The sequence below is a fragment of the Scyliorhinus canicula genome, chromosome 5 (assembly GCF_902713615.1).
Source record: "Scyliorhinus canicula chromosome 5, sScyCan1.1, whole genome shotgun sequence".
Lineage (NCBI taxonomy): Eukaryota > Metazoa > Chordata > Chondrichthyes > Carcharhiniformes > Scyliorhinidae > Scyliorhinus > Scyliorhinus canicula.
The window spans coordinates 196,242,121-196,263,915 of NC_052150.1; the positions used below are offsets into that span (position 1 = coordinate 196,242,121).

Sequence of the window (21,795 nt, forward strand, 5' to 3'; positions counted from 1 at the left end):
CGGATGGCCGCTCGGCACATCGGGGACCCAGAGAATTTCCAGGGGTGCCGTTGCCAAAGGCCCCCGAACGGCGCAGCGTGATCCCCATCCCCGCCTGAAAACTGGCGCCGGAGAATTCGGCAGCCAGCATCGAAGTGGCGGGGCCGGATTAACGCGCCCCAGGTGATTCTCTGGTCAGGCGGGCGGTCGGAGAATCCCGCCTGTGGTCAAAATGGATACTTTTGCATATCAGTATTACCACAGCAAATGAAGCATAGAAACAAATCCATGAATTGTTGCGTCAGTCCAATTAAATTTTGCATAATATTCAATGTTAACCAGTTTCATTATTTCATAATGACCAGAATGCTAGAATGGAAAAGGAGCCAGCACCTAATCTCAATTCCTGAAAATATACCTGCAGCTATAATTGATGCACAAGGATGGAGTTTCACTATGAACTAGTATTACACATTACTTCCTTTGGTCGATCAGCATTGCATCTGAATTATAATAAACAGCAACACTAAATTAATCAGTTTCATTCTATTTTCTTCTCTTTGAATTTCAATCGTTTATTTTCCCTGGGTCAAACTTGTCCATTTTACATTTTATGTCAGCATATTCGAAAGCCTTGGGAAGTGTACTGCTAAATAAGCTTAGTTTGAAAAAGGTTCAGCACAGTTGCTGTGCCAGGAATTCTCAGGTGAAGTGACCATATTCACAAAGCACCTCATGATCAGTGTACCATCATTTGGGGTGGCACGGTAGCACACTGGTTAGCACAACTGCTTCACAGCTCCAGGGTTCCAGGTTCAATTCCTGACTTTGGTCACAGTCTGTGTGGAGTCTCCATGTTCTCTCTGTGTCTGCGTGGGCTTCCTCCGGGTGTTCTAGTTTCCTCCCACAGTCCAAAGTTGTGCAGGTTAGGTGGATTGGCCATGCTAAATTGCCCTTAAGTGTCCAAAAAGGTTGGGTGGGTTGCTTGGTTAGGGGGAAAGAGTGAAGTTAATGGCTTGGGTGGAGTACTCTGTCCAAGGGTCAGTGCAGGCTTGATGGACCAAGTGGCCTCCTTCTGCACTGTTGAGAGACAAAAATGAATATATATATTAGTGTGGAATTTGACATAAATTTTTACATATATTGGGAGGTAGTGGCATAGCAGTAATATCAGTAGACTGTTAATCCAGAGGCCCACGTTAATGGTCTGCAGACAAGGATTTAAGTCCCACTGTTTAAATAAATTAATTTATGGAATGTGGGCTTCACTGGCAAGTCAGTATTAATTGCCCATCCCTAGTTGCACTTGAGAAGGTGGTGGTGAGCTGCTTTCTTGCACCACTGAAATCCATGGGTTATAGGTACACTCACCATGGCAGCTAGTAGAACTTAAATTCAATTAATAAAAATTTGGAATTGAAAAAAATCTAGCTCCAATAATGGTTGCCATGAAATTGTCATTGATTGTCATAAAAGCCTCTCCGGTTCACTCGTCCTTTATGGAGGAAATCTGCCACCCTGACACAGTCTGACCTAGATGTGACCCCAGACCATGTAGTTGACTCTGAACTGCCCTCTGAAATGGCCTAATAAGCCACTGGGTTAGAACATAGAACAGTACAGCACAGAACAGGCCCTTCGGCCCTCGATGTTGTGCCGAGCAATGATCACCCTACTTAAACCCACGTAACCCGTATACCCGTAACCCAACAATCCCCCCATTAACCTTACACTACGGGCAATTTAGCATGGCCAATCCACCTAACCCGCACATCTTTGGACTGTGGGAGGAAACCGGAGCACCCGGAGGAAACCCACGCACACACGGGGAGGACGTGCAGACTCCACACAGACAGTGACCCAGCCGGGAATCGAACCTGGGACCCTGGAGCTGTGAAGCATTGATGCTAACCACCATGCTACCGTGAGGGTTGTACCAAAAGGCACAAAAAGTCTGCGATGTGGTGATCCTCAGGTTAAATCACCACCAGTCAGCTCTCACTCTCAAAGCGGAAAGCAGCCTGTGGTCACATGGGAGTACGGCGATTTTACTTACTTTGCAAAAAGTCAGAAATACCTAGGACACCAGATGATGGCTGCCATTGTTTGGGGCCAATCATCTCAATCCCAAGACATTGTTGCAGTAGCTCCTTAAGGCAGTGTCCGAGTCACAACCATCTTCAGCTGCCGTATTAGTGACCATCGCTCCATTAATCAGGTCAGATGTGGAGATGTTCACTGATGATTGCACAATGTATTTCGAAGAATGAGGGGGGATCTTACAGAAATATATAAAATTATGAAGGGAATAGTGCAGATAGAAGCAGGGAGGCTGGCTGGCGAAACTAGAACTCGGGGGCATAGCCTCAAAATAAGGGGGAGCAGATTTAGGACTGAGTTGAGGAGGAATTTCTTCATCCAAAGGGTTGTAAATCTATGGAATTCCCTGCCCAGTGAACCAGTTGAGGCTACCTCGTTGGATGTGTTTAAGGCAAAGGTCGCTAGATCTTTGAACAGTAAAGGGATTAAGGGTTATAGTGAGCGGATGGTTAAGTGGAGCTGAGTCCACAGAAAGATCAGCCATGCTCTTGTTGAATGGCAGACAAGCTCGAGGAGGCAGATGACCTACTCCTGCTCCTAGTTCTTATGTTCAGCACCATTTGTGACTTTTCAGATACGGAAACAGTCAGTGTCAAGACCCGGTCAATAATTGAGCTTTAGTCACACATTTGCCAAGCAATAACCATCTCCAACAAGAGAGAATCACAACATTTCCCTTTGACATTAAATGACACTGTGATTGCTGAATCCCCCCCACTATAAATTTCCCAGTGGATACCATTAACCAGAAACTTACCAGGGCTAACCGTATGAATACTGTAGCTACAAGAGCATGTCGGAGTTACTCACCCCCTGACTCCCAAAACCTGTCCACCATCTACAAGACACAAGGCAGGAGAGCGGTGGCATACTCTCCCTTTGCCTGAATGATTGGTGCGCAAACCATAATCAAACGTTCCACACCATCCAGGGCAATGCAGCCTGTTCAGTTCCCATCCACCACCATCACCATTCACTTCCTTCATCACTGATGCATAGTAGTAGCAGCGTGTACCACCTACAAGATGCACTGCAGCAAGTGACTAAGGCTCATTTATCAGCACTGTCCGAACCCACAATTTCTATCACGTAGAAGGACAAGGGCAGTAGATGCATGGGAACACCACTACCTACACATTCCCCTCCAAGCCACACACCACCATCCTGACTTGTAAATATATCACCGTCATTTCAATGTTACTGTGTTAAATTCCTGGGACTTCCTCCCCCCCCCCAACAGCACTGTGGGTACACCTACAACACATGGACTGCAGCGGATCAAGATGGCCACTCGCCACCATCTTCTCAAGGGCAATTAGGATTGGGCAACAATTGCTGACCTAGGCAATGACACCTACATCACAAGAAAGAAATAAACAAATAAAAAAATATTTTGCACACCAGTCCGGCAAACAATAAATGATTCACAGACATCTTCTTTGGACATATTTTGATAAAAACATCAAATTACAAAGTACTCAGAATTGATACTTAGAATAGCTAGGTCTCCTTATTGTACTGCTACATGGGTTCTGCTGAATAGCTGAAAATAGAAACAGAAAGCAAGGAATTCCCATTTCAGGCACACAGCAATGTTGCTGTTTTACTTTAAATGGGTGTTGCTTTAAATTTACCATCATTAGATCACCAAGTTGCGTCAGCTCAGCCTTTAACTTCCTGCAGGGCAGTTAACGTTTGCAATGAGTGAAAGTTTATTCTCTGACAACCCAGTTGCGGGTAAAGCAATTGTAAAACATCCCGACACGCTGTAACCTGCATGAAAATGTGCGAGTACATTGCACAAGCAGAGAACAGAAGTTTGGTGAGGAGATCATTTGGTTTGCAGAGACATAACTGAAATTTCTCCGCAACCTGAACATTCTTTTTTTTCCTGAAAAACATTTTATTAAAGGTGTTTTAAATATATATATAATCACAAAAAATATAAAAGCTAACCTCGGCAGCAGGTAACAAACCCCAACCAACGCCACCCAGTCAGCTCGCTGCAAAAAGTAAAATAACAACATACTTCCCCACCCCCGCTGATGACTCAATACCTCAATACCCCTTAAAGAAATCGCTACACAGCTTCCACCTTTAGGTGACCAGCCCCCCCCCCCCCCCCCCCCCCCACCCCCTCCCCCCCCCTCCCCCCGCCCGCCGAATGGCGAACATTATCTTTTTTAAATGCAGGAACTCTGCCAAATCGCTCACCCATACCGCTGCCTTCAGCGGCTCTGAGTCCCATCAATACAACAGAATCCATCTCCGGCATATTAGGGAGGCAAAGGCCAAGATGGCGGCCTCTCTCCCCACCTTTACTCCGGGATCCCCTTACACTCCAAATATCGGCACCTCCAAACTCGGAGCTATCTCTACCCCCAAAACCTTTGACATTACATCTGAAAATCCCTTCCAAAACCCCCTCAACCTCTCACACGCCCAAGACGCATGTACATGGATCACCTGCTGCTCCCCCCACGCCCGCAAAGCACCTGCACCAATCCTCCACCCCCGAAAAGAGCCGACTCACCTGGAAATACAATGTTCTTTGAAAATAAATACTCATACTTAACTTTGCTTATTTTAATAGTAATTACTGTTGGTTAAATAGACCACATGATGATGATTGATAGGCATATGCAAAGAATGGGAAAGTGACTATGTTACTGAACTAGCAACCAGAATCCTGGACTAAAGATTTCCCCATGGACTCATAGTCACAAAAAAGGTCCTTCAGCCCATCCTCCCTGCGTTGGCCATCAAGCACCATGGTAACTTAGAAATATAAGTTCAGTTAATTAAATAAATCTGGAATTAAAATGGTTAGCATCAGTAATAGTGACCATGAGACTATCAAGCTGTTGTAAAAATCCAAATGGTTTACCAATGTCCTTTAGGAAGGAATTCTGCCATCCTTCTCCAGTCTGGCCCAAATGTTACTGAAAGCGCACGGCAATATGGTTGACTCTTAAGTATCTTCGGAAGTGGCATACAGAGTCACCCAGACATCAAAAAGCTGAACACCACTCTCTACTCAAAGGTACAGGAATGGGCAATACATTCTGACATGCCATTCACATTCTGTGGATGAACAACAGAAATAAAGTTACAAATTGATCACACACAAGGTGGACCTCAATTACTCTCAGCTTCATTCCTTAGATGTGTCAGATCAATCCATCCCCAATAAATGCCCCTGTGTTCCTTATGATGATGAGAAAGGTATTTGAAAAATTATTACCAAACTATTTTATTACTGATTCATTGCTGATTTTTCAAACTATCCCCCAAAAGGGGCTGGTTTAGCACACTGGGCTAAATCGCTGGCTTTTAAAGCAGACCAAGGCAGGCCAGCAGCACGGTTCAATTCCCGTACCAGCCTCCCCGAACAGGCGCCGGAATGTGGCGACTAGGGGCTTTTCACAGTAACTTCATTGAAGCCTACTCAAGGTGACTTTCTTTCAAATTAAAATTCAAAAGCACAATTGAGTGTTTTCATTATTGAAATAATAAATACCAATGCCAAAGACTTTTAAAAAATCTTCAATTCATTCCTAGTAGACCAGACATGCTCCTGCTTAGAATCTATATAAAACATATATACGAGCAGCTCAGGAATAAATCACCTGTCTGTTGCATGCACAGAGTCAGTCAGTTGCTCGTACAGACACCATTCCAGGGTAAGGTCCCTGGGAACGTTAATTTTTAATGTCAGCAGCCAGCTGATAGATAGACCAATCTCCTCTTTACAAAGATTTAAACAAGCAGACTTTAGGATGCTTTCGAACCATTGGGAGCGGGGGGAGGTGGCGCAAAATTGAATTTGGGCAATAGTGCAAAATGAACAATATCAGCCACCCATTATACATTTCTTTCAATTTTCAGGGATTGATCTATATTGTCTGTTTTACGCAATTTTCCAAAGCCAATACAGTATTATTCCCAGTGTGTGTAAACTCTAAGCTAGTGTCACTGAATTTGGGGCCACTGTCTCTAAATCAATCTATGTGTAGCAATGCATTCAAGAGGGACTCATTGAGTTAGAGTGAGCTGAAAGTCCGGTCTGTTGACTTTACAATCTGCAGGTAGAGTTTTTGGAAGTAAAGGTTGAGTATGGATGTGGTGACATTGAGTGGTGGAGTGATAATATGTTTCGGGTAATGCTGCATTCTAGATTCATGTATCGAATGGGTGCCTGAGCTACCACTGAATTGTGTCTAAATCAGGAGGGTTAATCTTGGGGGGAAAAAAATCAGTTTCATAAGAAAGTTTGAGACAAGATATCGTAATGCTTACCAGGCCATGAATAAATGCCCAACAACTCAACATGACAACCATTACAAAATTGTGGTGCAACAGTTGAAGTTGATTGATGGGCTAAAATTAGGTAGATCCTGGCCAAATGTGATTGTCTATAATTGCCGTGAGAGAGCAGACAGCCCACTCAACAGTTCTGCGGCCTTTTATTTCTATAAATGTTGAAAATTGCAAATGCACACCATGGGTGGAAACCTAATCCGCCAATTTCTGAGTATTTTCCGCTGATTTTGGGTGGAAAATCCAGGCTCTTTTCCTGTTGGTGCCAGTTACAATGTTTACTTCCTTGACACAAATCATAAACATGTGCCAGTTTTGCATTATGTGCAACCATAATGCAATCCAAATTGGATGAACATAAAGTAGTACTGAACATGTTCTGCTTGAATCATATGAAACCTCTCTAAATTCACCATTCCATTAATAAGCAGTGACAGAAAATCTTTAGCTATTCAAAGGTATGTTTAAACTGCAGTGCCAACTTTAATGTTAAGTGTGATTACCATTGGCAACTACCTCAGCGCCCTCCCTCTTCCCCAACCCCCACCATCAACATCCTGGGGCCACCATTGAGCAGAAACTTAACTGGATCAGCCACATAAATCCATGGCTATAAGCATAGGTCAGAGGCTGGGTATTCTATGTGAGTAGCTCCAATCCAGCATCACGCCACCACGTATTGCACCCAAGGGGGCAAAGTGATGGAATTCTGCCACTTACCTGGGTGGGTCAAACTGCAACAACTCTAATGAAGCTCAACTTTATTCAGGGCAAATCAGATTGCCTGATCATCACTGCCTGAAACACCAAATTCCCTCCATCATCGGCTAAGCATGACTCAAATATGTGCAGATTATAAAACGTGATGCAGCAACTTCCCAAAGTTGCTTCAACAGCACCTTCCAAACCCACAACCTTCACTACTGACAATGACAAGAGCTGCAGCTTCATGGGGATATCAGCAAATCCATGTTCCCTCCCAAGTCACACAACATCATGACTGAGCCACACAGTGTTGTTCCTTCATTGCCACTGGTGCTTTGCAGCATTTGGAGTACCGTCATCAAATGGATTACAGTGGTTCAAGAGGAAGCCTCATCTCAGGAGCAATTAAGGGTGGACACCTGATCATTTTTGAGTGTCAGCAGTGGCTTTGTTGGCAGCACTCTGAGTCACAAGATTCTGGGTTCAAACCTCACTCTAAAGCTTGAGTACAAAAAAAATCTAAGATCACACTGCAATGCAGTAGTGACAGAGTGCTGTGCCATTGTAAGTGCTGTGTTTCCTTTGAAATTTAAACTGAGGCCCCATCTGACTTATTGGGTGAATGTAAAAAATCCTATTATATTGATTCATAGAAGAGCAGGGGAGGTTGAGATGGATAAAATGCTGGTTGGCAGACAGGAAGCAAAAAGTTGGAATAAATGGGTCTTTTTCTGATTGGCAGGCAGTGACTAATGGGGAACCGTTAGGACACCAACTGTTCGCATTATATATTAATGATTTAGATGAGGGAACTAAATGTATTACCTCTAAATTTGCAGATGATACAAAGTTAGGTAGGAGGGTGAGCTGTGAGAAAGATGCAGAGAGGCTTCAGCAGGATTTGGACAGGCTGAATGAGTGGGCACATGCATGGCAAATGCAGTATAACTTCGGTAGCAAAAATAGGAAGGCAGATTATTATTTGAATGGGTGTAAATTGAGAGAGGTAGAAACTCAGCAAGACCTTTGTGTCCTTGTGCATCAGTCGCTGATAGTAATCCTGTCGGTGCAGCGGGCAGTAAAGAAGGCATATGGTATGTTGGCCTTCATAGCGTGAGGATTTGCATATAGGAATAGAGATGTTTTACTGCAATTGTATAGGGCTTTGGTGAGGCCGCACCTGGAGTATTGTGTGCAGTTTTGGTGTCCTTATCTGAGGAACGATTTTCTTGTTTTGGAGGGAATGTGGCAAAGGTTTACCAGGCTAATTCCAGGGATGGTGGGACTGTCATATGAGGAGAGACCAATTTGATTAGTATTATACTCATTAGAGTTTAGAAGAGTGAGAGGGGATCTTATAGAAACTTACAGGATTAGACAGGGTAGATTCAGAAAGAATGTTCCGATAGCGGGGGAGTCCAGAACTAGAGGTCATAGTTTGTGGATAATGGGTAAACATTTTAGTACTGAGGTGAGGAGAAATTTCTTCACCCAGAGAGTGGTGAATCTGTGGAATTTGCTACCACAGAGAGTAGTTGAGGCCAAAGGTTGTGTAATTTGAAGAAGGAATTAATATAGCTCTTGGGGCTCAAGGGATATGGGGGAAGACAGGATCTATGTGATCCTTGGTGGTCTGGTCAAAGTTTGTCGCTCAATAATTGTCTGGAGTTCATTGTAATTGCCCTAACAGTGGTTCAATCAGGGAGTTAAAGCTGCTCAGGCACTTGTACATGCATACAGCAGTCTGGATAGCAATGGCAGAAGATCCGACATTCTTTCTTTCAAATGGGTGACCAGGAATCTCTTCCCCTCTTACTGCCGTGGGCAGGTATCCAATGAATTTTGCAGGCTGATTGTCAAACTGTTGGGTCGCACAACGAACACATCTTCCTTGGTCATCAAGTCCAGGGGTGGGATTTGAACATGGAGCTGTTGGTTCAGAGGCAGGACACTACCTACTGTGCTACAAGACCTTTGTGCAATGAAGACTGACTTCAAAAATTCAAGGCCCTGATGTGCTTTGAGCTGTAGGGTGGCCATGAAATGCGCTATATAAATGCAAGTCTGTTTTCCTTTGACGGTAAACTTTGATCACAAAAATGAATTTAGATTAAGCAAAAACAATCTCCCTATATTCGCAGTAGCATTGAAGGACTGTAACAGAACAAATCCCTGTAACAGGATTTCTAAAACCCACTGCAAAATAACAAATCTTTAATTTCAGCACAATTCCAATTCGATCTAAAGGACAGCAAAAATGAATGACAGCAAGGGTGGCATTGTAGCACAGTGGTTAGCACCGTCGTTTCACAGATCCAGGGTCCCAGATTTGATTCCCGGCTTGGGTCTCTGCGGAGTCTGCACGTTCTCCCCGTGTCTGCGTAGGTTTCCTCCCGATGCGCCGGGTTCCTCCCACAGCCCAAAGATGTGCAGTTAGGTGCATTGGCCATGATCAATTGCCCTTAGTGTCCAAAGAGGTTAGATGGGGTTACAGGGATAGGGTGGAGGTGTGGGGTTAAGTAGGGTGCTCTTTCCAAGGGCCGGTGCAGACTCCATGGGATGAATGGCCTCCTTCTGCACTGTAAATTCTATGATTCTGTGATCAACTTTCCTCCTTATTCACATTGTCACTTTCAAATATTGGCTGAAGCCTTACAAAATCACCTGCAGTCTCTGGCAGCAAATCCCATTTTACATTACAACTCTCTTCAGGGATTTGTTTCAGTTGGGTGTGACCCAGAATTGTGGTTTGGCACAAGCTCAGGACTTGGTTCGAAATTCCACCAGGGAAGGTGAGTGAAAACGGAAAGGGACAACGCCAATAGGTGGAGCCCTGTTTCATTTGATGGGAAAGCGTTCACGGTTCTGTCCACCCCATCGTCCATTAATCCCGGAATATTTTCTGTGCATTCAGAATTCTTAAAAAGAAACCCGTTAGTTTCGTTCTTAATAGTCGGCAGTGTGCGGGGGAGAAGTGTATAAAAAAGACAGCAGTCGTTATGGGTGATACAGCTCAAGAACCGACTGCCTCTCAGCACCAATTTGCAACAGGTAAGAGAGACTCCACATCGAACAATACACAAGGGCAAACTTCGGGTTCAGTTCCGTTAAATATTCAGGCTTATTTCACTTTGCTGAATATATATTTTGCAGACTCTGTAAGATGATGATGTCCTGGATGAAACTCGGCTTCCCTCTGGCTCTTCTCTACCTGTGCTCACCAAGTGCCAGTGGACATCACTCTGACCATCTCTGCATGAGGAGGACTTTCTGGCAGGAACTGATGCAAGGATTGGAAAATATAGTAAGTAGGTTGTAGAACCAAAACCTTCACGGGTATACAACCCCTCTTGCGATTCAATTCTGCAGTCACCCTGCAAAGAAATCTCTGAGTTATCAATTGGTGAATGGGCTACGATTTCAGACGTGATGTAGGATTTGGGGCTGGGATTAGAACTAGAAATTGGAACTGGGATTTGAGTGTAGGTCTAGGTCAGTAATTTGGAATATGGGGATTGGGATTTGATCTGGAGTTATTCTTGAGCGGGGACAAATCCTCTGGGGATTCCAGGTATAAGTGAAGTTATGGGGGGTCAGTTGGAGATCATTCAGAATGAGTTTGGTTCCTCTCAGAGTGACTACTTTTCTATAACTTCCAACTGATCTTAAACCTTGATTTTCTTTTCCAACAGAATCCAGTTTTTTCAGCGGAATGTCGAACTGAATATGATTTCAGCCTGAAACTTCCAACGCTTGTAAAACCGGTGAGTGAGGCAGAAACAAATGGAACAATTTCATCACATGTAAAATAACCCAAGATAAACCACCCTCCATCCACCCTTTCGTATGTTCAAATCTTGCTCTTTTCCCCCCACTTTTGGTCCAGGCGAAGCATGACAGAGGGGCAGCTATGGTTGCAATCCTGAAGGGGATTCAGAAGCTTTTCAGTCAACCCAAAGCACCTATCCCCAGAAAAGAGCGGCGGATCTTCCTCAACACTGTATCTGAAGTTCTCTCTCAACTACAGTCATGTGTAAGTACACCTCACTGTAGGCCACCTGTTTTATTCAACAGGATAGTTCACAATTCCTTTGGAAGTTAACAGAAAATGCATCAGCCTCAGAAAATAGAACAAAAAGGACCTGTTACTTTTTTATGCCGACATATTTGCTGCGTATTTCCAGCATTTATAGATTTTTATTTTAGATTTCTAGCACTAAAATTGACCTTGTTCCTTACCTGACTCTGTTCTTTTACAGGTAACATCTCCACAATCCGATTATGTTCACCAATCAAACGTACAGGAAAGATTCCAGAAACTAGAGACATTTGTCAAACACAAGGTAAAATGTTTCTGTAGAAACATATATCAGATAATAATAAATATTGATAGCAATAATAATTCCAAATAGTCTATAAGAACAATGATGCACGAGTGAATGACTTGCTTGGCCATTTCGGAGGGAACTTTGTTGTTGGTCTGTTGTTACATATAGGTCAAGCCAGGAAAGGACAACAGATTTCCTTCCCAAAAGGATATCTGTGAGCCAGATGGATTTTTTTTACAACAATTGTGCTCACCGTTATTAATTCTAGCTTTTCATTTACATTCAAATCCCTCAGCCACCGTAGTGGGATTTGAACTCATGTTCAGATCACTCGTCCAGGCTGTGCAGTCTCGATGGGCCAAAAGGCCTTTTCTGCACTATATTTTTCTGTGATTACCAGTCCAACTAACACAGTACTTCAGCTTCTCCAAAAGTAGCTGTTTTCTATGGGGACTGGTTTAGCTCAGTTGGCTGGATAGCTGGTTTGTAACGCAGAGCACGGGCAACAGCATGGGTTCAATTCCTGTACTGGCATGAGGTTATTCTCTTCCTCACCTGAGGTGTGGTGATCCTCAGGTTAAATCGCCATCAGTCAGCTCTCCCCCTCAAAGGGGAAAGCAGCCTATGGTCATCTGGGAGTATGGCAACTTTACCTTTATTGAAGTATTACATGAAATGTAAGAATAATTTAAGAATTCCACGTTCTTGAAAAATTGTATTTTAATTTTGCTTAACAATAACAGGGAAGCTTTACACTGAGAACTAATTTCTCTTTTCTCTTCACAGGGAAACAGTGGCTGTTCTTGGGAGATTGTTCATGCAATATGCAGAGACATTCTTCAAGAGTTTGCAATGCACCATGCAAGAAAATAGGGGGGAAAAGAAGAGTATAATCTTAAATTAATATATTTATAAAGAAACCAGTTTGGATTAAGTTTTAAGTATCTTCTTGTTGTATTACCTTCATTTCCGATTTTATCTCCATATTTTAAACTTGTGAAATCTCACTGCCTATTAAATTAGAATGTGTGTTCAGCGTGTAAAATTAAATAAGATGAAAACTCGTTATTTATTGTAAACTGTATTGTCTAAAGATGAAATAAAAAACTTTAAAAATTACAAATCCAATCTTCTTGCTTAATTTAGTTTCATTTCAGCTCATTGAATGCAAATTTGTGTAAAATGAATTGGCAATGCATAGAATTACATAAAATCCAAAACATAGAAACAGGTTTTTCAGCCCAACTGCTCTACGCCAGTGTTTATACTCCATATGAGCCTCCTTCCAATCTAATTACACCTTCCTACCCTATCCCTGGATCTTTTTATTCACTTTGCCATAGGTATATATCAAGTTTCCCCTTAGGTGCTGTGAGGCAGCTGTGCTAACCACTGTGCCACTGTGACATCCCATTCTACTCAATCGAAGGCTTTCTCAGCGTCCAGGGAGACAATCACCTCTGGTGTCCTCTCCCTGGATGGGATCATTATTACATTCAGCAGACCTATTGTCGAAGTCAATATTTTTCCCGCTTCTGGACTGTGATAGAAAGATTCAACAACGCTCGTTAAGAAAGCAAAAAGCTTTATTTACGAATTACAGCTGCATGCAGAAATGGCTGAAACTTGAAGTCAGAGAGCAGTCAGTAAAAACTGCTGTTTCCTTCTCAAGTCCGCGCTTTCACAGAGAGTCCGCTCAATATTTATACATTACCAGAATCAGGATTACGTGACTACAGCTTGGTCAGGAATTCGATCAGAAGTAAAAACATAAGCAATATCATAAAACAGGCATCACCTTGCTGACCTTTCAGGACTCTGGGTCTCATACCATTATCTTGTCATTTAAAAAAAAAAAATTTTTATTGGAATTTTTTACAGAAAATATAAAACATAACGACAAACAATGAAATGCAACAAAATAACCCATAATAACTGTAACACCCCCCAGACCATATCGACGCATGTATCACATCCCCCCACCCCCCCACCCCAATGAACAACAAAATAACTTAAAAATAAATTAAAATTAAATAAACAAACATAGTCATCGTTCCCCCCCCCCCCCCTTTTCCCTCCCCCTTCACCCCCTCCCCCCCGGATTGCTGCTGCTACTGTCCCCGTACCCTATCGTTGAGCCAGAAAGTCGAGGAAAGGTTGCCACCGCCTAAAGAAGCCTTGTACCGACCCTCTCAGGGTGAATTTGACCTTCTCTAGCTTAATGAAACCCGCCATGTCATTGATCCAGGTCTCCACGCTTGGGGGCCTCGCATCATTCCATTGTAGCAAGATCCTTCGCTGGGCTACTAGGGACGCAAAGGCCAGCACACCGGCCTTTTTCGCCTCCTGCACTCCCGGCTCCACCCCAACCCCAAAAATCGCGAGTCCCTATCCTGGCTTGACCCTGGATCCCACCACCCTCGACACCGTCCTCGCCACCCCCCTCCAGAATTCCTCCAGTGCCGGGCATGCCCAGAACATATGGGCATGGTTTGCTGGACTCCCCGAGCACCTGACACACCTGTCTTCACCCCCAAAGAACCTACTCATCCTCGTCCCAGTCATGTGGGCCCGGTGCAGCACCTTGAATTGGATGAGGCTAAGCCGCGCACACGAGGAGGAAGAATTAACCCTCTCCAGGGCATCAGCCCATGTCCCATCTTCGATCTGTTCCCCCAGTTCGCCCTCCCACTTAGCTTTCAGCTCCTCTAATGATGCCTCCTCCGCCTCCTGCATAACCTTGTAGAAATCAGATATCTTCCCTTTTCCGACCCAGACCCCCGAAAGCACCCTGTCACTCACCCCCCTCGCGGGAAGCGAAGGGAATCCCTCCACCTGCCGTCTAGCAAATGCCTTTACCTGCAGATACCTGAACATGTTTCCCGGGGGGAGCCCAAATTTCTCCTCCAACTCCCCCAGGCTCGCAAACCTCCCATCAATAAACAGGTCCCTCAGCTGTCTGATGCCCGCTCTGTGCCAACAATGAAATCCCCCATCAATGTTCCCTGGGACGAACCTATGGTTCCCCCTTAACGGAGCCTTCATCGAGCCCCCCACTTCTCCCCTATGTCGCCTCCACTGCCCCCAAATCTTGAGGGTAGCTGCCACCACCAGACTCGTGATATACCTCGTAGGAGGGAGCGGCCACGGCGCCGTTACCAGGGCCCCCAGGCTTGAATCTCCACAGGACGCCCTCTCCATCCGTTTCCATGCTGCCCCCTCCCCCTCCATTACCCACTTGCGCACCATCGACACATTGGCCGCCCAATAATACCCCGAGAGACTGGGTAACGCCAGCCCCCCCCATCTCTACCCCGCTCCAAGAAGACCCTCTTCACCCTCGGGGTCCCATGCGCCCAAACAAAGCTCATGATGCTGCTAGTCACCCTTCTAAAAAAGGCCCTAGGGATAAAGATAGGCAAACACTGAAAAAGGAACAAGAACCTCGGGAGAACCGTCATTTTGACGGACTGCACTCTACCCGCCAACGATAGCGGCACCATGTCCCACCTTTTAAATTCCTCCTCCATCTGCTCCACCAGCCTGGTAAAATTAAGCTTATGGAGAGTCCCCCAACTCCTGGCGACCTGCACCCCCAGGTATCTGAAACTCTTCACTGCCCTCTTAAATGGGAGTCTCCCAATTCCCTCCTCCTGATCACCCGGGTGTACTACAAATACCTCGCTCTTGCCTAAATTTAACTTATAGCCCGAGAAGCCCCCAAATTCCGCTAACAGCTCCATCACCCCCGGCATTCCCCCTTCTGGATCTGCCACATACAACAGCAGGTCGTCCGCATACAGCGATACACGATGTTCCTCCCCACCCCGCACCAGACCCCTCCATCTCCCTGACTCCCTCAATGCCATAGACAAAGGTTCAATCGCCAGTGCAAAGAGCAAGGGGGGCAGGGGGCACCCCTGCCTGGTCCCACGGTAGAGCCTAAAGTACTCCGATCTCCTTCCATTGGTAACTACACTTGCCATCGGAGCCGCGTAGAGCAGCCTCACCCATTTGATGAATCCCTCCCCGAATCCGAAACCGCTCCAGCACCTCCCACAGGTACCCCCACTCAACTCTATCAAACGCTTTCTCCGCATCCAGCGCCACCACTATCTCCGCCTCCCCCTCCACTGCCGGCATCATAATAACATTTAGCAGTCTCCGCACATTCGTGTTGAGCTGCCGTCCCTTGACAAATCCTGTCTGATCCTCGTGTATCACCCCTGGCACACAGTCCTCTATCCTGGTGGCCAGGATCTTCACCAGCAACTTAGTGTCAACATTGAGGAGCGAGATAGGCCTGTATGATCCACACTGCAAGGGGGTCCTTATCCCGCTTCAGGATCAGAGAGATCAGTGCCCGCGACATTGTCGGGGGCAAAGCCCCCACCCCCCCCCCCCATGCCTCATTGAAGGCTCGCACCAACAGGGGGCCCACCAGATCCGCATACTTTTTATAAAATTCCACCGGGAACCCGTCCGGCCCCGGCACCTTACCTGGCTGCATTTGTCCAATCCCCCTGACTAGCTCCTCCAACTCTATCGGCGCCCCCAGCCCCTCTACCAGCTCCTCTTGAACCCTTGGGAAACATAGCCTGTTCATGAAGCTCTCCATCCCCCCTCTCCCCATCGGAGGTTCCGACCGGTACAGTTCCTCGCAGAAGTCCCTAAAGACCCCATTTACTTTTGTCCCCTTCTGCACTACATTCCCACACCTATCCGTCACTCCACCAATTTCCCTAGCCGCATCTCGACTGCGGAGCTGATGCGCCAACATCCTGCTCGCCTTCTCCCCATACTCATATACCGCGCCCTGCGCCCTCCTCCACTGTGTCTCCGCCTTTCTGGTGGTCAACAAGTCAAATTTGGCCTGCAAACTACGCCGTTCCCCCAGCAACCCCTCCTCCGGTGCCTCCGCGTATCTCCTGTCCACATCCAGGAGCTCCCCCGCCAGTCTCTCCCTCTCCTTCCTCTCCCTCCTTTCCCTATGGGCCCGGATGGAGATCAGCTCCCCCCGGATCACTGCTTCAGAGCCTCCCAGACCATCCCCACCCGGACCTCCCCCGTGTCGTTGGTATCAAGATACCCCTCAATACTTCCCCGGACCCTCCTACACACCTCCTCATCAGTCAGCATCCCCACATCCAGGCGCCAGAGCGGGCGCTGGTCCCGCGCCTCCCCCATCTCCAGATCAACCCAGTGCGGGGCATGGTTTGAAATCGCTATGGCCGAATACTCGGCATCCTGCACCTTCGGGATCAATCCCCTGCTCAGGACGAAATAATCTATTCGGGAATAGACCCAATGGACATGGGAGAAAAAGGAATACTCCTGCGCTCTCGGCCTCCCAAACCTCCAGGGATCCACCCCTCCCATCTGGTCCATAAACCCCCTCAGCACTTTGGCCGCTGCCGGTCTCCTACCCGTCCTTGAACTGGACCGGTCCAGTGGGGGATCCAGAACTGTGTTAAAGGTTCCCCCCATCATCAGGCCCCCTGCCTCCAGGTCCGGAATGCGGCCCAACAAGCGCCTCATGAAGCCGGCATCATCCCAATTCGGGGCATATACATTAACCAGAACCACCTTCTCTCCCTGCAGCCTACCCTTCACCATAATATATCTGCCCTCCTTGTCCGACACCACCTCAGCCGCCTCGAATGCCACCCTCTTCCCCACCAGAATCGCCACCCCCCCGGTTCTTCGCGTCCAATCCTGAGTGAAAAACCTGCCCCACCCACCCCTTCCTCCGACGAACCTGGTCCGCCACCTTCAAGTGGGTCTCCTGGCGCATAGCCACGTCCGCCTTCAGCCCCTTCAGATGAGAAAATACCCTAGTTCTCTTAACCGGCCCTTTCAGCCCCCTCACGTTCCAGGTAATCAGCCGGATCAGAGGGCAACCCGCCCCCCCTCCCCCGCCGGCTAGCCATAGCTTATCGACTGCTCGCCCCAGGCCAGCTCGTCCCGCCTGACCTGTTCCCCATGGCGATAACGCCTCTCCTCTACCCCCCCGGCCCACACCAGCTCCTTCCTGGCCATTCCAGCAGCAACCCGGTATCCCCCCCCATCCCCCCCACCCCCCCAGGCTAGGACCCCTCCTAGCCGCGACACACCCTCCATGGTACTTCCGTGAGTCAGCTGACTTCTGCTGACCCGGCAGCTCCCGCCAAAACCCATCCCTTCCCGGCATGGGGTCATCCCCCTCTTGCCACACCTCCTTGGCACCGCTTCAACGCGGGAAAGAAAACCAGTAGAGGCCACGCCCCCACCTCCAGCTCCGCCCCCCTCGCCCCACAGCGCGGGAAACCAGAGGAAAGCCCGCGCTTTCACACTGCCACACTCCACCCTTCTGACGCAGCTCCCCAAAATCCAGTTTCACCCCAACCCCCAGCCATGTTCAGAAGAGAACACATAAAGCACATACCCCCAACGTTCCTCACATACCCCACACTCATACCCAACAGACAAACCCACCCGGAAACAGAGCAAAAAGAAAACCAGCATAAAAAAAAACACGTGTCAAAATTGAAGAACAGCAACAGCGAAAACAGCAACGGCCATAGTGTGTCCCCAGACCATAGTTCGAGTCCAGCTTCTCCGCCTGTACAAAGGCCCACGCCTCCTGCGGGGACTTGAAGTAGTGGTGCCGGTCCATATATGTCACCCACAGACGCGCAGGCTGCAGCATTCCAAATCTGACCTGCTTGGCATGCAGCACCGCCTTCGTCCGGTTGAACCCGGCCCGCCGCTTTGCTACCTCCGCACTCCAGTCCTGGTAGATTCGCACTACCGAATTCTCCCACTTGCTGCTCCTCTCTTCCTTGGCCCAGCGCAGCACACACTCCCGGTCACTAAATCGATGGAACCGCACCAGCACCGCCCGCGGGGGTTCATTTGCCTTAGGCCTCCTGGCCAGCACTCTGTGAGCTCCCTCAAGCTCCAGGGGCAAATGGAAGGACCCCGCTCCCATCAACGAGCTCAACATCGTGGTCACATACGACGGGAGATCCGACCCCTCCAGCCCCTCCGCCAGGCCCAGGATCCTCAAATTCTTTCGCCTCGTGCGAACGTCCAGCTCCTCCAAGCGGTCTTGCCACTTTTTGTGAAGTGCCTCGTGCAACTCCACTTTCCCCACGAGGACCACGGCCTCCTCCTCCCGCTCAGCGGCCTGCTGCTGCAACTCCCGAATGGACACCTCCTGGGCCGCCTGGGTCCCAAGCAGCTTGTTGGTAGTCGCATTCAGGGAGTCCAGCAACTCAGCCTTCAGCTCCGCAAAACAGCGCAGAAGAGAGGCTTGCTGCTCCTGCGCCCACTTCCACCAGTCCTCGGGTGTTCCGCCGGCCGCTATTTTGTCCTTCTTCCCCCGCTTTTCTTGGGGAGCTGCTGCAGTTTTTTCCTTTGCCCCACTCCGGGTGAGCACCATAAATTGTGGGGAATGCTCCTCTAGACACATTCCACCACCAGGATTCGTCGAGATAGCGCCGTTTGGGGCCCTCAAATCGGCCCAAAAGTCCTTAAGTAGCGGGAGCTGCGGTGCGGCTTAGCTCCGCATAGCCGCAACCGGAAGTTTCCAAAGCCGATTTTCTGACCGCTCCACTCCTAGTCCAGGCCATCCACCAGTGGAGAATCTGAGAAGGAGTGTTCCCACACGGGGAAAAGTCCAAACAGCACCACTACGAGCCCTTAAAAGAGCCCCAAAGTCCGAAAATAGTGGGAGCCACTGAACATGCGGCTTAGCTCCGCATCACCGCTACCGGAAGTCCGTCCCCGCTTCTTCAATGGCCTTTGTGAGATCTTTTCACAGTTCTTCCCTCTGCTGCTAGAATTCAGCTTTCATAAAGGCCCTCAAGTCAGCTTGAGGCCTCGAAGCTGGCCCTTCCCCCACCTGCATGCTTGCAGAGGCTTTTGTCTGCTGCTGCTTCAGCCCAATCTTGCACTGTTTCTGAGGGTCTGATAACCAAGAAACATACTATTCCTGGGGGAAAGTACTCCTCGAACATTCACCTACGCCTTTTCATCGAAATTCCAACCTGTGCCGCCCAAAAAAGAGCTCTTTACTGTAACCTTGGGCAGGAGCTGCCTCTGTGTGATCACTCACTCCATGGTGCACACCGGAAGTCCTCCATTATCTTGTCTTTTGATCGCATGTTTAAGAATCGGAGGAGACGCGTTCTGGCCCTATCTTGTCGTATTTAGACTGTTATGATGAGTTAGTCTTGTCAGAATTTACAGAGCCCAGGCATTTCGGAACAACTTGACCTTCTCTGATCTTATTCATGCTTTAGGTTATGCGAGGTCAGTTTTTCTTTCATTGTACCCAGTAGTTGACCACTTTTCCCAGAATGCCATTATTTACTTCTTACAACATCACATTCCCTCCTTTTGTCATATCATGACAACTAGATAAATAGGTATATCCATGACTCGATTGAAAATGCATTTACACAAGCAACCAAGCAATCCTATCCCTAGTAGCATTAGTAGCAGTAGAATGAAGACCTTAAAGATCCAGTCAAATAATCCATGATTAGCCAACCCAGCTGGTTATGGTCGTGAAATTCACTGCCAATCTCTTGAATTTGAACAGCCTGTCTCTTAATATGGTCGGCCAGGTTAGTGATATTTTCAGTGCCATCTGGAATATAAGTACAGCGCTCCTGACCTATGATAGCGCACATTCCTCCCTGTGAGGCTAACAGATAATCCAAAGCCAGTCGATTTTGTAATGCCACGGTCCGGACAGCCACTAGCTCAGCTGAGACCTCGGCCAGTGCCTGTCCAGTGTCCCTGACTTCTGTTGCCGTTACGTTTGACAGATGTTCCAATGCTGAGGCCATGTTGATCAGTTCGTTGGATGCCTTGCCCGTTCCATACAAGGGAAAGGCCATCATAAAGAACTGTTCCATTTTAGAAATAGTCCTTTTTGCTCGCGAGGGGGAGTGCTTAAGGGTGGGTAGGTGACGCATTTGGGGTACGACATATACCAAAAAGCAGGATCCTGTCCAATCAATGGGGAGCCACAGATATGCTTTAGTGCCGCATATGAAATAGATTCCATTATAGGCCGTACAACCATCAGCTAATGTCATCCAGGGGATTGGGGATATCTGTCCCCATGAACTGTTAGGGGTTATATTCCATACCCTGGACCAATCACAGTTAAACATGCCCTTGTTGGATATGCCTGGTTCCGGTCCTTGCCAGTCAACTGTAAGGTTGCATCTACTTTGCCCCATTAACTTTCCTTTCCCTGATTTATTAAAACATATGGAACCTTGAACATTATACGAGTGGACAGTGAGGGAGGGTGGAGTCAAGGCATGATTATAGGTAGGTTGATACGAAGCTGAAAATTTAGTCATGTCATAGCCAGCAGATCTCCATATTTACATATCCCCCCTATCTCCCCTGATCCCTGTTTGATTTTGTCGTAAAATCCATTCAATGGTGTAGCCACTGAAATTGGCTATTCCCTAAATACAAAATGGAGGAACGCAAAGCTTGCAGGTTAAAATGGACAATGTTTGCAGCACAAGCAGGCTGCACCAAGCCAATGTGTATTCTGTCTGCTAAGAGAGCAGACAGCACCGAAACAAACATTCCGCATACTAATGAGGCAATCTCCGGGATAGTTAACATAGCAATGGAACGATCCCAGGGACAATGGACACAAATAGGGAAGTGATTGCAACAGTGTATGGGAAACCAGACACCCCGGCACCAGCGGGGTTCGAAAACAAAGCACCGGAAGGCCCGCCCAGTAGCCGAGAGATAGCCTCAGTATTGGGGGGATTCAAACAAATCGATTGGGAAGAGACCCAATCGATTCCCAGCAGGAAAAGAGTCCGCCCAAAATGGCGCAAAGCCCTGGGACCTATAAAAGACAGTTCCCACACTTCGTTCACTCTCCGGGTTTGATCACTGGATATCGAGGGACGGCTGTCCCTGCCGTTACTGGGAGATGTGCCTGTTTTACCTGTGAGTGGAGAAACTTCAGAGAAAGTGTTAATTGCTTCAAATAGTTCTGTATTTGTTCCCCCAAGTTCCTCGTTAGTATAGTGGTTAGTATCCCCGCCTGTCACGCGGGAGACCGGGGTTCAATTCCCCCACGGGGAGTTTGTACCTCTCCTGGAAGAAAACGACAATCCTTCCAGGGGCTGTTTAGCTCACAGGGCTAAATCGCTGGCTTTGAAAGCAGACCAAGGCAAGCCAGCAGCACGGTTCGATTCCTGTAACGCCTCCCCGAACAGGTGCCGGAATGTGGCGACTAGGGGCTTTTCACAGTAACTTCATTTGAAGCCTACTCGTGACAATAAGCGATTTTCATTTCATTTCATTTTTTCATTTCATTCATCACATGGAG

The 21,795-nt window shown here is 47.4% G+C and overlaps 1 non-coding gene across 1 annotated transcript; it reads left to right on the top strand.

Annotated features, from left to right (window-relative positions):
* The first annotated feature begins 21,476 nt into the window (after positions 1-21,476).
* trnad-guc lies at positions 21,477-21,548 on the top strand. Its single transcript has one exon. It is a non-coding gene; the product is annotated as a tRNA-Asp (tRNA).
* The last annotated feature ends 247 nt before the right edge of the window (positions 21,549-21,795 follow it).